Source organism: Seriola dumerili, unplaced genomic scaffold (assembly GCF_002260705.1).
Source record: "Seriola dumerili isolate Sdu_G_001 unplaced genomic scaffold, Sdu_1.0 BDQW01000056.1, whole genome shotgun sequence".
NCBI lineage: Eukaryota > Metazoa > Chordata > Actinopteri > Carangiformes > Carangidae > Seriola > Seriola dumerili.
This window is the reverse complement of record NW_019174311.1, coordinates 3,562,653-3,576,963: the sequence shown is the minus strand read 5'-3', so window position 1 is coordinate 3,576,963 and position 14,311 is coordinate 3,562,653. Positions and strand designations below refer to the sequence as shown.

The following is a 14,311-nucleotide window of genomic DNA, read 5'->3' as shown; positions in this document are numbered from 1 at the left end:
GAGTTTGAATTGGACAAGACTTTGCACTGCACTTGTCTGAAAATTACAACTGTGATACCTTGAATTGTGAGAAATGAGGATGAAATCCAATTATGTTCGAACCGCATGGTTGGACGCCTGAGGAAATCCATGTAACCAGTTGTATATTTTTGCTCTAACTAGTAACATTACTTAAACATTATATACCGTAAGAGCTATGGATGTTTTGCAGGTATATGTTGTGAGTCTGAGGATATGAGCAGTTGGGAAATTCAGACTCTCTGTACTGGAACAGCAATGCGTTGTTTGTCTTACATTTGTTTCTTTTGGCTAGTTTCAGTATGTGAAATAAACTGGAGAACAACATTTAAAACACAACAGATGAAAAAGACGCCTCACAAAAAAGGATTCAAGGCTCTTGTTTTCAGTTTTAATAATTCGGGCGACATCAAACCACAGATTATCACTGGCAATTACAAGGAAATGAAAGTGCTATAGGGTAAGAAGGGATTGTTTGCAACTGTGACTTTTCTTTCTTTAAGATTCACTGATTGTTGTTGACTCTTGCGCCTCTTTTTGAAACATTTTAATGAAACTACTACGCATCTTACCAACCCAGGGTTTATCTGAACTTAATTTTTATCCAAAGGCTCATTGTATTCCAAAAGATTATTCAAAAGTAGCGTGTCACATCTACTTTCCTTTTTTTTTTTTTTTTTTTTTAAATTAAATTACTACACACAAGCAACTTTTTTTTTCCATGTCAACTGTTTCACAAAAAGGTGTGTACAACACATTTCGTCTGTAACAGTGAAGACATTCAGAGGGCATGATGGAACTAGAACTTGGGTGAGGGGGTGCAATGGAGGGGCTAAAAGGAAATCATTAGCAAGTATAGGATTCAGTCTCAGTGTGAATCAATTCATTCCAAATTGCCCCGGCCTGTACATTTGTGGAGAAGTGCCCCTGATATAATAACACACTGATAGACACGAACAAAAATTGTGTTAGGCTAGTCTCAAATTTCCCCCCCAAACACACGTTTGGAGGACCAAAAGCGAGAGAAAGTGAGAGACGCGAAAAATGAAGCTCTATATTAATTTGGTGCTTTCATGGATGATTTGCTATCAGGGGCAGCTGTCTTAAATGACTTAACCCAATACCTTTCTGATACCAGAGCCCTGCCAGAAGCGAATGAAGTTTTAATGCAATTACCGTATTTCCTTTAGTCGCCTGACTGCTTGATGTGGCCAACAGTGCTTTTTAATCTTTTTAAAAGAGCAGCTTTAAATGCCCTTCTAATTGTGACATCTTTCCCGCCTTAATGTGACCTTTAGCGGAGGAAGCAAGGCCTCATGGGAGCTGCTATAGGAAATTATTGACCCTGAGAGACATCAGGAAGTGAGGTGCAGACTCGACCATTTAGCTAAGCTCCACATCTACACTCGTTCAGACACTGCAGGCTACATCAAGGGCCCCGCTGGAGTTGAACCATTCTGAGAATGACTGTACAAAAAGAGACGTTTGTTTATTTCTTTCATCACTTTTGGGCAGTGCTTTTCGGAGAAGCTGCAATGTGGGAAAATTAAATGAAAAACCATTACCGAAACTGAACTTCAGAATCAGTAAAATCTGATAAAGAATGGTGTTAATCTGTGGTCCTTTTTTTCTTCTTCTTTTGAAAAACTATGAGATAGTATAGACCTACTTCTACATGTGTTAAAACTTTACTGTCAGTAAATACAGGGGGTTGTTTTTTGTGTCATTTACTCTGAATGTGGTCAGTCTTTATTGAATGGTCCTAATTTTGAAAGACAACATTTCAACAGATGAAAAAGGGTCATGGAAAACTTCATTGACATTTGCATTGCGAAGGTTTAAAAATAACATACAGCACTGTATCAGTGTCAGCGTTAGAGCCATGGGCAAGGCTACAATCATGACATCAAAAGCGCATTATGCAATTTTTGTAAAGGGGGGGTTGGTGGACGGAAATCAAGCTTTTTTTAAGACCACTGCTCGTACAGACCAAACTTTCCATTCAGCAGCATTTCCCTATCACAGCTCTGTCATCACAAACATGGAAAAGTTGAGTAGGTTCAGCAGTAAGAAACACTGGGGGCTAAAGTACATTTGATCCAACGAGGACACTATCAAACTGTAAAAACTGTGCAGAGTACAGATAAACACAGATAATAGAGCCTTGGGAGTCGTGCTGAGGCTATCAAGGAAAAAAAATGACTTGTTCCTTTCTCTTCTGTAGCTACAGAAAGAAATTTTACTACGGTGTGAAAGACTGTAGCTACATATTTAATGACTCAATATGCTAGGTATGCATGATGATGTCATGTGACTGCTTCATTTCCTTTACATTGTAAATTTAAGTAAAGTAATAGGTCAAAAAGTGTGTTGTTTGTTTTTACAGGTTGTGGTTTGCAAAAGAATAATTCATCTTCTTTCAGGATTTGCTTACATGATAAAAAAAAACAAAACAAACAAAAACACATCATTGCAGCATGAACAAACAGTGGTGCATGCTAACATCCAAACATTTTAAAATAAAAAAGATGAATCAACATCAAAGTACCTCTTTTACTCTTGTGAGATCGCCAGAAAAACACGTGGCATCCAGCCAATTCAAAACTAGCTTGAGAGATACGGTATAAAGCCGAGTCTGACATTTCTTAATGTGTAACTGTCAGTCGTGCTGCCTGGGGTTGCCCTTGCTAAACTAGCGAGACAGATGACTGTTTAGATAAGGACATCCCCAGCGGGGCCCTCAGAGCCCCGAGAGTCCCGATGACTAAAGAGCAGCGACTCCGTCAGTGACACCTCACTTTCACTTACTTTGGACAAAAATACTTATATAGCCCACAAATGCCTTCTAATTCAGGTAAAAGGCCCAAACCATGAGTCTGGAGCTGCTCTGAGAGATGAGGGTCATCAGAGATTAACCCATGGCACTTTAGCAGTGGGGGTGCAAGAGGGGAGTCACAGCAGAGCACAACAAACTACTTAGCCACCACAAAACATTCCAGCCCCTTCTCAGCTGCAATCCAGTAATGGATACTTCCTCAGCTCCTCGATTGGTCAAAATGTTTTCATACAATAATTTAATTCAGAAACACATTTACAAAGCAGGAGTAATCAATTTTAATTAGTTGATTTTTTTTTTTCATTCGCATAAAATTTAATGTACTGCCATCGATCTCCTTTGTTCTTTAATGCAGTGCCTCTTTCCTGTAATTCGAAGCTTTTCTTTTTCTTTTTTCTTTTTTTTTCTATTACAGTCAATGATGACATTCTGTGACAAGCAGCTCCGTGTGCTTCTCTTTTACGGGGAATGAGCATTACCAAACATAGGAGTGCTCACGATGTAACTTTGGATCAGTGGAATGTACTAGATAATGTGGTTATAATGTGGTTTCAATATGCATGAAAAGTTTTGTCCGAAAACAAAACAACAAATATAAAAACATTTTTATGATACAATAAAAATAACGAACTGGATGTAAACTTTGTTCAGCGATCATTGCTTAATGACTTAAATGACCATTAATATTACATATTCAGGTTATTTTGTTTTACAAAATTGTATAAGTGTGCACCATTTTAGAAACGCAACCGTACAAGTGGAATCTACTAAACATGTGGTCATAAAGCCGTTAATGCATGTTATAAAAACTTTTGTTCAAATAAGATTTACTGTCACTGATCAATGGTTGCCCACTTACATTTCACAAAAAACATGACAAATCACACACTTTTATCTTAGAAAACCATAATATACAACTTTAAAAATAAACAAAAACTGCATTGTAGTCAATAAAAATTAATCAAACATTTACATTTGAAAAAAATAAGTTTTTAGCCACAATAAACTGATTTGCATAAATTCCTTGAAATGTCTTATGTGAAAATAAATTGGAGACGCAACTGGATACCGTCACATAAACAAGCACATAGGCTTTTCTTGAAACTGCCACTGCTCTATGTGTTGTCCTTCATATCATCAAGGCCCGCTGGCCTTTCACGTTCAATTAGCTGATTGAGGCAAAATGCAAGCGGCACCAGCAGCAAACAACGTGAAGCTTGTGTCCAAGCGACACACCACAGAAGTTGTGTTGTGGTGTCAGGAGAGGAACCGACTCCGTCACAAGCAACTTACAGTGACAAGCCTATCCTCCTCTGTTGATCCAAACTGCTCCTCTCACTGAGGCAGCACCGGAGCACAGAAACACACACACACACACACACACACACGCACACACACACACACCCTGCAATACAAACACAGCACAGCAACTTGAAGTGAACCATTACAATAGGCAAATAAAGCAGGGAGCTGAGGTGAAGATGCAACGAGTTGGCATCAGTTTTGTGTGCGGTCCTGCCAGCCTGCCAAATTGACTAATAAAACTAGAACAGAGAGGCCAGTGACAATAGAGAGAGAGGTGTCCTTTTATTGATCAAATTATTCCTTCTTGGGTACACTGTGCCACTGGATGAGAGTATGCTCACAAAGACAACCAGACAGATTGTGACATTCCAGTGACATTATAATCACACGTCAACCCTTCTCCAGTCAATAGGCTGAATGCACTAATCGTGCGTCTTGGATCAGCAATTTCATGGTCTTCAAAGGGGGCCAGGAATTGGTGGCATGACCCTCCACACGGGGTGAGACCCCTCTTTCCTCAGCGAGTGCCACAGAGAGAAGGAGAGAAGGATGGTGTAAAGGGAGACGCACTGAGGCAGGAGCGGAGTCAGGGAAGATTAACATCGCCATCTACTGGTCAGGGGTGGTACAGGTCGAGTCAAAGGGGGGCGGAAAGCCTGGCAGTTTACCCTTGCGGCCTGTCTTTCACTGAGACCTGTCAGAAACATTTAGACACACTTGCCAAGACAATGGGCCACACATCTACAGCAGCAGATAAGGCAGAATGAAATCACCGTCAAATGAAAAGGGGAACTTAAAGCAGTAGGCCTTCGTTTGGTTTTGGAGAAAGACCAAACAGAGTCTGTTCCTGATCACACTAAGTGACAAAGAAAAATGCTGGCTAAATCTCCTTTACTGGAGGCCTCCAACTGCCAGTAAGAATCTAACCTCAAGACTAGGATGAGCATAAAAAGAGTGTGGTGCTGACAACGTCAGAAAACAACAATCATCAGGGTCACAGAAGTAGAAGTTCTCTTTCTTCTCATTTAACCCGATGCCAGAGAGGATACGAACACGACAGCTCGTCAGATCGAATAATAATTCTTCATTTCAACCTTTCTGAAGCGGTGAGGTTACACACTGGAGATTTCACTGGTTGTTAAGTGTCATAAAATAAAATAAGCATGTGGCATTTGTTTTATATGTGCTGCACCTAAATATAATCCACCTCTTCTGAGAAGTTGAGAGAGAATATCAGGTTTTGCAACATGTTTGCCTGATATAAACTGTAAATAGACATGAGACATGTGACAGTGATATAAATCGACACATTTACTCCTATACAACTCCATGAATGTGCTTTAAATTACATATAATACAGTACATTTTTTGTTCTTACTTTAGATCTCAGATTATTCAATGTTTAAAAAATGTATTTGTTTTCTTTCTAATTATGTTTCTAAAGAGGCACTCATCGTTCTGTAACCTTCCTAAAAAGGTCATGATTACAATTTCTTCTAAAGAAACAGGTACCCTTTTCATCAAAATCATGTCTCCTAAAATGGAAAAATTTAATCACACTCAGATCTGAACAAAAAAAGAAGGAGTCATCGGAAAGGAATGTTGCACGTCACTGCTGCACAGCACCCGTACTTTTTGTGACTACATGACAATCAGAGGCAATGGTCGAAGTTTAGGTGTCAACACCCATGTGAACTCTAAATCAACTCACGTGGTGACAGGGGAAAATACATGTTTTACCAGGCTGCTCCAAAAGAATGAGGAGAGGAGACAACCCACAGTGAACCACTATAATGTCACACAGGGTGGCGTGTTACAGCAAAGGGGCTGAGTTGGCAAGCAACTCAGCAGCAGACGTGCACCTGTTCTGACATTTTCTGTCGACCTTGACACAGAAAACACATGACAATGCCACTCTCTGCATTTCAAAAGTACAGGGTGTTTGTCGAAGCCCCTTCACTTCCCCTTTTCCCATCCCCATGATACCTAAAACCACTTTCCACACAGTATGGAAGCAGAGAAAACTATGATGTCCTATAGATGTGAAGAGGGACAGATAGGAGGCAATTCACGTAGTGGCAGTAAATAACAAGGAAAAACAGGGACTTATAAGGAGAGATACTGAGATACTGAGGCATATTTGGGGACAACCAAAGACTGTTCACTCTTTCCACAGGATCGCAGGCCACTAAAATCTCACTTAAAGTCCCAAATTCCACAGTAAACACAATGTGGAAGGGACGACAAAAAGGCCTCTCCTCTGTTTATTCCATTTCTATCATCTCCCTCTCCCTTTTCCTTTTTGATGGTCATGACAGAGCTACAATTCATCCATCCATCTACTACTTTAATCAAAAAGAAAGCGAAGTACTGCTGCCAGGAGAGCTGCACAGGAAAACAAATGCAATCTTCCTGTTAATCACTGCATTAACAAGAAGTCGACAGTCTTGACGCACATGCCAGGGAGGGGAGCCAGTCCAGGTGTTGGATAATTGTCAGTTGTGTCAGTGGCTATGGTTGCTTTTTTACTGTGCCAGCCTCTGTTTCACTGCTGATCTACTCTTGTGCCCCACCTTAATCATAGCTTTTAAAAGTCCTCTTTCTGCTGAAGACTGCACACGGACACAAAGAAGTCTTGGCAGGGGTTTCTCCGTGCTGACTGTAATGGACTACGGATGAAGGCATAGACGTCCCGCAATAATCAGTGCCAAGTCAAGTGCAACTCAATTTTCAAGATGCACGAGTAGCGTGTATTTTGAAAGAAAAGCTGAAGAACCCCTTGGAAAAAAACAAAACAAAAAACACATCCAAGCTCTGTAACCTTTCTGAAAAACAAGTCCATACATCGCCTTGCTGGCAAACAACCATATATTAGAAACACATCACAGTAGCCGGAAAAGAGACTTGCCAAGACAGCAACTTGTCAGAAATGATTCAAGTGTTTCTTTCATTCAGGAAAAAAAACCTTCAGCTGCAGGTAAGGGAAATGTCATTCTGAGAGGAGGAGATGAATTGCAAGCCAATGCTCAACTTTTCATTATAACGCACTGAAAACTTTACAGTTTACTGTCAACACACTTCTGTATCATACATCTAAAGATAGGGTAATTAGAGTGCAGTATTCTCACTTAAGTTCTCCATTTTTGCAGGTTTTAAGATAATTTGTCTCATTTTCTTTATTTCGCTTTCATTTGAGCCTGGAAAGTAGTGCACTATCTCCTTTTTTCAGATTCCCCAGATAAAGCCACAATCTCAGGGCGCCACACACAGAGAAACTCTGAAATCCCATTAGCATTTTGCTTTCATTATTTTTAATCAAACCCACAAAACTGACACATATTAATTAATATCCATTACCAGTTTTTTGCCCCTCTCCCTGAGAAGACGTTGGGGGGGAAAAGAAGCAATTAACTTAACAAAATAATCAAAAAAATTGTTTCAGAAATCCCTGATAAATGTCATGTGAGGTCCCGTCTAAATGTAAGAAGTGTAATACATTCTTGCTGTCATATTCCATTAAACTGCTATTACAGTCTTGATAGAACTATTAGTCACTACATTATTAATAACATTAATGTATTTACATTTTTGGTGTACAAGCCTGCTTTCATGCAATAATTTATGAACCCGACTTCAGATATGTTATAACGTTCCCCATCTAGGCTCTTTTGTGTTTATTATTGATTGTGAAAACAGTCAAAATTCCAAGTCAGATCCCTCTCTGCCCTCCCCCAACCCCCTTAATGTATTGAAGTGGGCTGTTTACATTAAAGGACTGGAATAAAGTGCATTTACATCTGAAGCATAACTTCATAATTTACATTCCAACATTTATTAGAGGTGACAAACGAGCATTTGGTCCACTCGTGCTTTTCCACAATGCAGCACTCATTCAATCCATATAAATTACAGCTGGGCTATGGAGTGCAAGAGCAAATTATTTTATTATATTTATGCATGTATGACTCTATAGGGGGTTACTAAGACAAACAGGGAATTACTTGATTAGGCCAACTGTGGTTAACAAAGAAAGAAATATGACACAGAGGGTAGAGCCAATCAAATCTCAGCATTATTCAAATGTTTGGCCCTAATTCAAATATCTAAAATGCAGAGAACTCAGTGTAAAAGCTTTACATCTATAAGAATTGTGTTTTTACGAAATTAGTAAACTGCAGACGCCAGTATAGTGACAGTATACAGAGCCGTTTTAAGTGTTCCAATAGCTTATACCCTTAGCTAGAACTAATATTATTCAATTAAAAGAAACTTGCCTAAAAGGCAGTATTATATTACATAATTAGACAGGGCAGCATTTTCAGAAGTGTAGTAATGCACTGAGGGGATCCCAGCATTTGAACAAATATCTGGCGCTGTAGGGGAGCTTGCCGACAAATTAACAGCTAATAACTTACTGGGAAGCCAGATAAAAAGAGAAAAAAATGTTCCCCAAAGTGTCAATTAAAAATAATTTTTCCTCTGATTCCCACACTTGTGAAAGCATGATGTCCTAAAAAGCATTTGGCATAGTGTGCCAAAATTGCATGTTGCTCATTTCTTTCTTTCTTTTTTTTTTTTATTCTTACAAACTGGATTCATTCAGAGAGAGATAGCTCAGCATCAGCTGCAGGAGCTGTGAAAGTGTAACCGTATGGCTCTCTTGTGAGAGCACTCGCTGGTCTGAGAGGAGAGACAGACAAACGGGTGCAGGGACGGAGGGAATTGAAGGGGGATTCAATCAAATTCATGTTCATTAAAATCAGAGGACATCACAAAAATTAGAAAGATGCTGACAAATCAAAGGGTCTCAGTACCTGAATTACCATAGTCATTTACTTATTAAAGCCAGGATGCTTCCTGTCAATCAAGACCCATCACATTCTCCATTTGCAGCGGAAAGCCAGCGTAATTGCTTCTCATACTAATCAACACAACTTGTGTAATTATGCCTTGAAAGTGACATTGGAGGCTGAGAGCGATGTGAGCAGTCTTGACAGCGGAGACATCTCAGATTCATCGGGAGATTTCCAGCCTCGCTGCAAGGAGACAAGCCACTCTCAGACCAAGTTACTCACTCGAGCAGTTTACAACCATAAACACAAAGAAAAGACGATAAATCAAGCTGAAGTAATTACAAAGCAGAATAGAGAGTATAAAGGAAGCTCAGCTCAATAGGGCCACTTTCCCAAGTATATTGAGGCAAAATGACTACGCTGTAATTAAACTGGTGTCGTATTTCTATCATTTCTTAAGTAAACACATTATGACAGTTCACTAAATTGTGGGAGAATAGGAAATTACAGCTCTGTTACCATGCTGTTTACATTAATATACTTGCTGACGAAAACCCTACAAATAAAGTCCTAAGTATTCATTAAAGTTTATTGAATTCAGCTTAATCACAGACTTTACATATGTCTCCAAAATGAACTGTGCGTAGAACTAGCTTCAGCATTCCTCTGAGCATTGGAAGACTATCCAAACCATATTCCCAGGCTGCATCTGTCACTCGTCACATGGCAGCCCAGGCAGGAAGGTCAGAGCGAGGTCAAATTAATGCAACAAATCAAAAGCCACGGGTCACGACATGAAACTCTATCTACATAAAATATGTGTATTATTGACATACAGTGACAACAGCTTGTTCTTCATTTACCACGAACTTTACAGCAAATTAAAAGGATTTTCGATGCCTTCATCAAAATCCAGGATAAGAAATGCTATTGTCTGGGTTGGCAGTGCAGATCTGGTCCGGCTCAGCACATGAGGCAGAAACCACAAAATAAATAAAATTTATAAAATGGGTTGGACTCATCTGTGCTCATCATTTTCAAAGTGGTGGGTGGAACCATCAGAAAAAAAAGTCAGCAACATCAAAAAGAATTCAACTGATAATTCTGGCATACTATGAGGGGAATAAGTGAAATGATTTCATCTGTGAACAGAAACGAAGATGAGAGATTTATGGCTCATAAAAAGTTCAAACGACAGAAAAACCAAAAATCCTTGTCTGTGTCATTCCTCACTCATGACCTCCAAACTTTAGCACATGTTGAAGACAAAGTGAAGAAATGCTCTTTGTGGCCAAATGTGAGAAAAACAAGTACAGTTACTGACATAGAAAACAGAAGCTTTTACAGGAAAAGCCTGTGTGGTTCACCCCCTGCGTTCAACTCTAATGAGTCAAAAAGTGTGACCTGCACTTAAACAAGAAGTCACAGCCAGAAGCTGTAAACTCATTTTCCCCATCCAAGCCAGCAACGTCTGCAGGACCTGGAAGATGTGCTCCGAGCATGCACAATAAATCTGACGTGAAATCATAATCATAAAAGCAATTAGCTGACCCTGCGCCACTCGTCCTTGGACATGACAGTGAGAATTCATACAGAGTCCTCTAAGGAGGCAGGCTGCCGGGTTGGGCGAGGAGGGGAAAAAGTGCAACACAGCAACAATAAAATGGAGGGCTCTTCCTGTATCATTAACCACCGAAACAAACAGCGCATGATACACAATGAACGTTGCGCTGAGAAACAGAGAAATGAGCTTTTACGCTTTTCAAAGAGAAAACTTCACCACGACCACTGAAACAAACTGCGGTGTGCAAATGTTTCACATGTAAATCTATGGGCAAATGAAGGAAAATACAAGTGATGCCATGTCTTTTCCACATCTTACAGCACTCTGCATTGGTTCCCACCGTGAGATACAGTTTTCAGACGACATTCAAAATGAGTTTAGTTATTTGAAATGAACCACAAAAGTATGAAGACAGATGATTTCCACACGCGCCTTTTGTTCTGTGCTTGTGCAGAGCATGTAGCATGTTTACAGTCAACATGACAGGATACAGAATCTATTGACTGTGAGATGGCAGGTGAACAGATTTATTGGACTTTTCTCTTTCAAGGAGTGTGATCGAATCTGAGAAATCTCTCTTCACACACCCTTGCACGCATGCACACAGACACACACACACACACACACAGTTACTCGCCATCACTTCCCACCCAGTAATTACAGCGAGGCCGAACTAGTGGCTGCCACCTAGTGACCGTCTTCTCCAATAATCATGAAATATCTCTATGGCTCGCGCCCCCACTCGGACCATAACTCTCCTTTACTGCAGACAGCTCCAATAAAGGATTACAATTACAATTAAAGTAATGAGCAAAGAGGAAAAAAGGAAAATCTCAGAGAAGGTTCCCTTGACTAACTAAATGGTAGCCTAGTTTCTTGACAGAATGGAGTTACCATACCAGACTCATTACTGACTCCCATTTCTTATTCTGCCCCAATAATTAATTTGGAGCGTGTTGAAACCTGGAGTCCTCAAAAATTAAAGTAATGGTTTTAAAAGTGTTGAATGTGAAATGAATTGAAATATGAATGATCCAATATGAGATTAACTACTTGTTATTTTTGCTTTATGGTGGTGTAAACCTAAAAATATTCAAACCACTTAAAATGTATTGTAACTCAGTTTTTTTAATTACTTAAGTTATATAATCCATTGAAGAAACACACACACACACATACACACACACACGCACACACACACACACACACACACAGCTGACAGATCAGTTTTAAAGGACATATCTTTCCAGAAACACATGGGGAAAGTCATTAAGGACAAAAAATAACTGAGTCAAGACCCAAGAGTAACCTCTGACCTCCTGGTATCACCGCTGTGTTACATTTGCGTTACACCCACAAAGTGAAGAAAAAAAAATCTCTTTTCAGAGCTAACAGATGAGCAACATCTGTCTGCCTGCGACTCACAGGGCTCCGCAGAAGAGCCGCCAGGGAGGGAGAGGTAAAATGAGGAGAAAAAGAGCCAGAGAAAGACAAAAGGGGACAGTAGCAGCAGTAGTGCCTTCATGTCACCGGCTGGACCAATTACTGCTGGCACGTCCTCTGCCAACCAGCCAGGTCCCCCACAACTCCTGCACTTAACATACTGTTCCTCCTTCCCCCCCCCCTCTCCCCCGTTGTATGATGGCTATTGCAGAGGGGCTACGGAAATTCAGAGACTGCAGAGCCAAAACAGATCACTTCAAAGCGGCTTATTTAACGCTTGCTAAATTTTTCATCACAGTCGCTTAATATCCTGGGGAAGGGGAGCTTTTGAAGTTGCTGTGAGACCGGGGATGTTCTTCTTACAATTCTTTTTCCCCTCCCATTACCACCCTCCCTCTGCTGTATTAAAACCCCCAAACCTAAACACATACACACACTCCGTTTACACTATGTATGCCCTTATGCACACACAGAGGTGTGCAAATGGTACAGATACACCTCCTGCACACATAACCCACACACTTGCATTCCCACACAATAACATGCTTTTTCATTCGGGGCCTGTGATTTTTCAGTGTGCAGAGACTAAAGGACAGGCTTAATATTACCAGGGATACCCAAAAGACTAAGAATCCTATTTGGTGAGGGGACAGTACTTAAATGTAAATCAGCTGCACACCCACATGAGCCTTCATACACGTACATCATAGCTAAAAGTTTCTCACTGAGTGGCAGCAGTTAGCTTTTTTTATACACTGGACCTTCAAATAAAATCAGGGACACACTGGACACACAGTCATAAGCGAGTCTGATTCTTATGTAGCTCCTAGAGCACAAGACAAAAATCACAATCAGATATTACATATAGTTTCACTTGGCAAATTACGAAGGCCATTTTTCATTATTATTTGACATTTTATAGACAAAAGAATGAATCGATTAATGAAGGAAATAATCAGCAGATTAACTGATAATGAAAATAATTGCTGGTTGCAGGTATTAATTTTTCATTTCATTCATAAGAGTCAAATAAGTTCAGAACATGGGATTACTTGAAACTATAATGCAGATCTGCCTCCGTTTTTTTATGTAATCAAAGGGACTTTGTTCACATATAATTATCGTAGTAATGTGTTATTTGAAAGCAATGTGGACAGAGTGATTGGGGAAAACTAGAGGTGAGCACAGGGGAACACCGCAGGGAGACAGCACTAAGACTAGGGAGACACCGGCAAGAGACTGGCAGGGATAATGGCCATGGCAGTGATCAGTGGAAGGTGGAAGGGGGAGGGGGTTACAGACGAAGAAGAAGCAAGCCGGGGTGAGGGCGAGCAAAGAGCAGCGCCAGAGGCAACAGCAGCGGCTGGCAGTGACTGGTATACCAGTCAGCCATGGAACACACACTCAGTCACACACACAGTCTCTCCCATACATTTTTTCTCTCTACAGACACTGCAGGTTCAGACCTGCACCTCTGGCCTGGTCAGTGGCAGAGGCTGTGGCACTGCCCCCTAAGCTTGGCTCTGCCACAGAGGAGAGTCCACACCATACAGTGTGCCAGGGCCTGCTGATCTGGGCGAGGTGAGTCAGAACCTGTTAACATGACTGGTGTCCCCAGCCTGATACGCACATGTGCACATAAATGTTATACAAACGTGTGTGCTCTTTCTCTGTCTCTCTGTCTCTCTCTCTCTCTCTCTCTCTCTGTCTCTGCCCTCCCAACCCTGCCAGCACTCCCTTTCCTCTCATCCAGATAAAATCCTTTCAGACACAAATTTCAATTATTCACCTCATCCAAATAATGCCATGTGACAAGAATTATCCCTACTGTAATAATCCACTTAACTGGGAAAGAGCAGCTCATCAAAAAGAGAAAGGAGAAAAGGGGTTGGAAGTGAGGGTGGTGGTGGTGGTGGTGAGGTGGTGCTAGTGGGGGGTGGGGGGGGCTTGTCAACCAGTCTTGAATCAGGACCCTCATAACAAGAATTTCTTCCCTTTTTGAGGAGGCAGTCTTGAAGCGCACTGGGATGATGAAATTGAAGTAAATTGAAAGAAAGCCTGGGAGAATGCTCCCACAATCAATAACCCCAGGATTAAATTAGCCTTGGCATGAAGGGATGATGGGGGGAGGATGAAGAGTGAATGGTGGTGAATGACATTGAGACATGTAGACTGAACAACACAGCACTCCTCTAACCTGGATGCTGTGTCCATACAAGGACAGTGAATGTACCTGTGATGTATTCCATCCCACTTAGCAATAAGGCACTGGTTATAATCGTTGTCATCACTTGGGCCAGGCACATCTTATAAACACTTTCCTTTACAGATTATTGAAAAGCAACAGAAGTT

The 14,311-nt window shown here is 40.7% G+C and overlaps 1 protein-coding gene across 3 annotated transcripts in view; it reads right to left on the bottom strand.

Annotated features, from left to right (window-relative positions):
- Positions 1-14,311, bottom strand: part of pex14 (peroxisomal biogenesis factor 14) — a 44,507-nt gene that overhangs the window by 28,112 nt on the left and 2,084 nt on the right. The gene's annotated exons all lie outside the window — the stretch shown is intronic.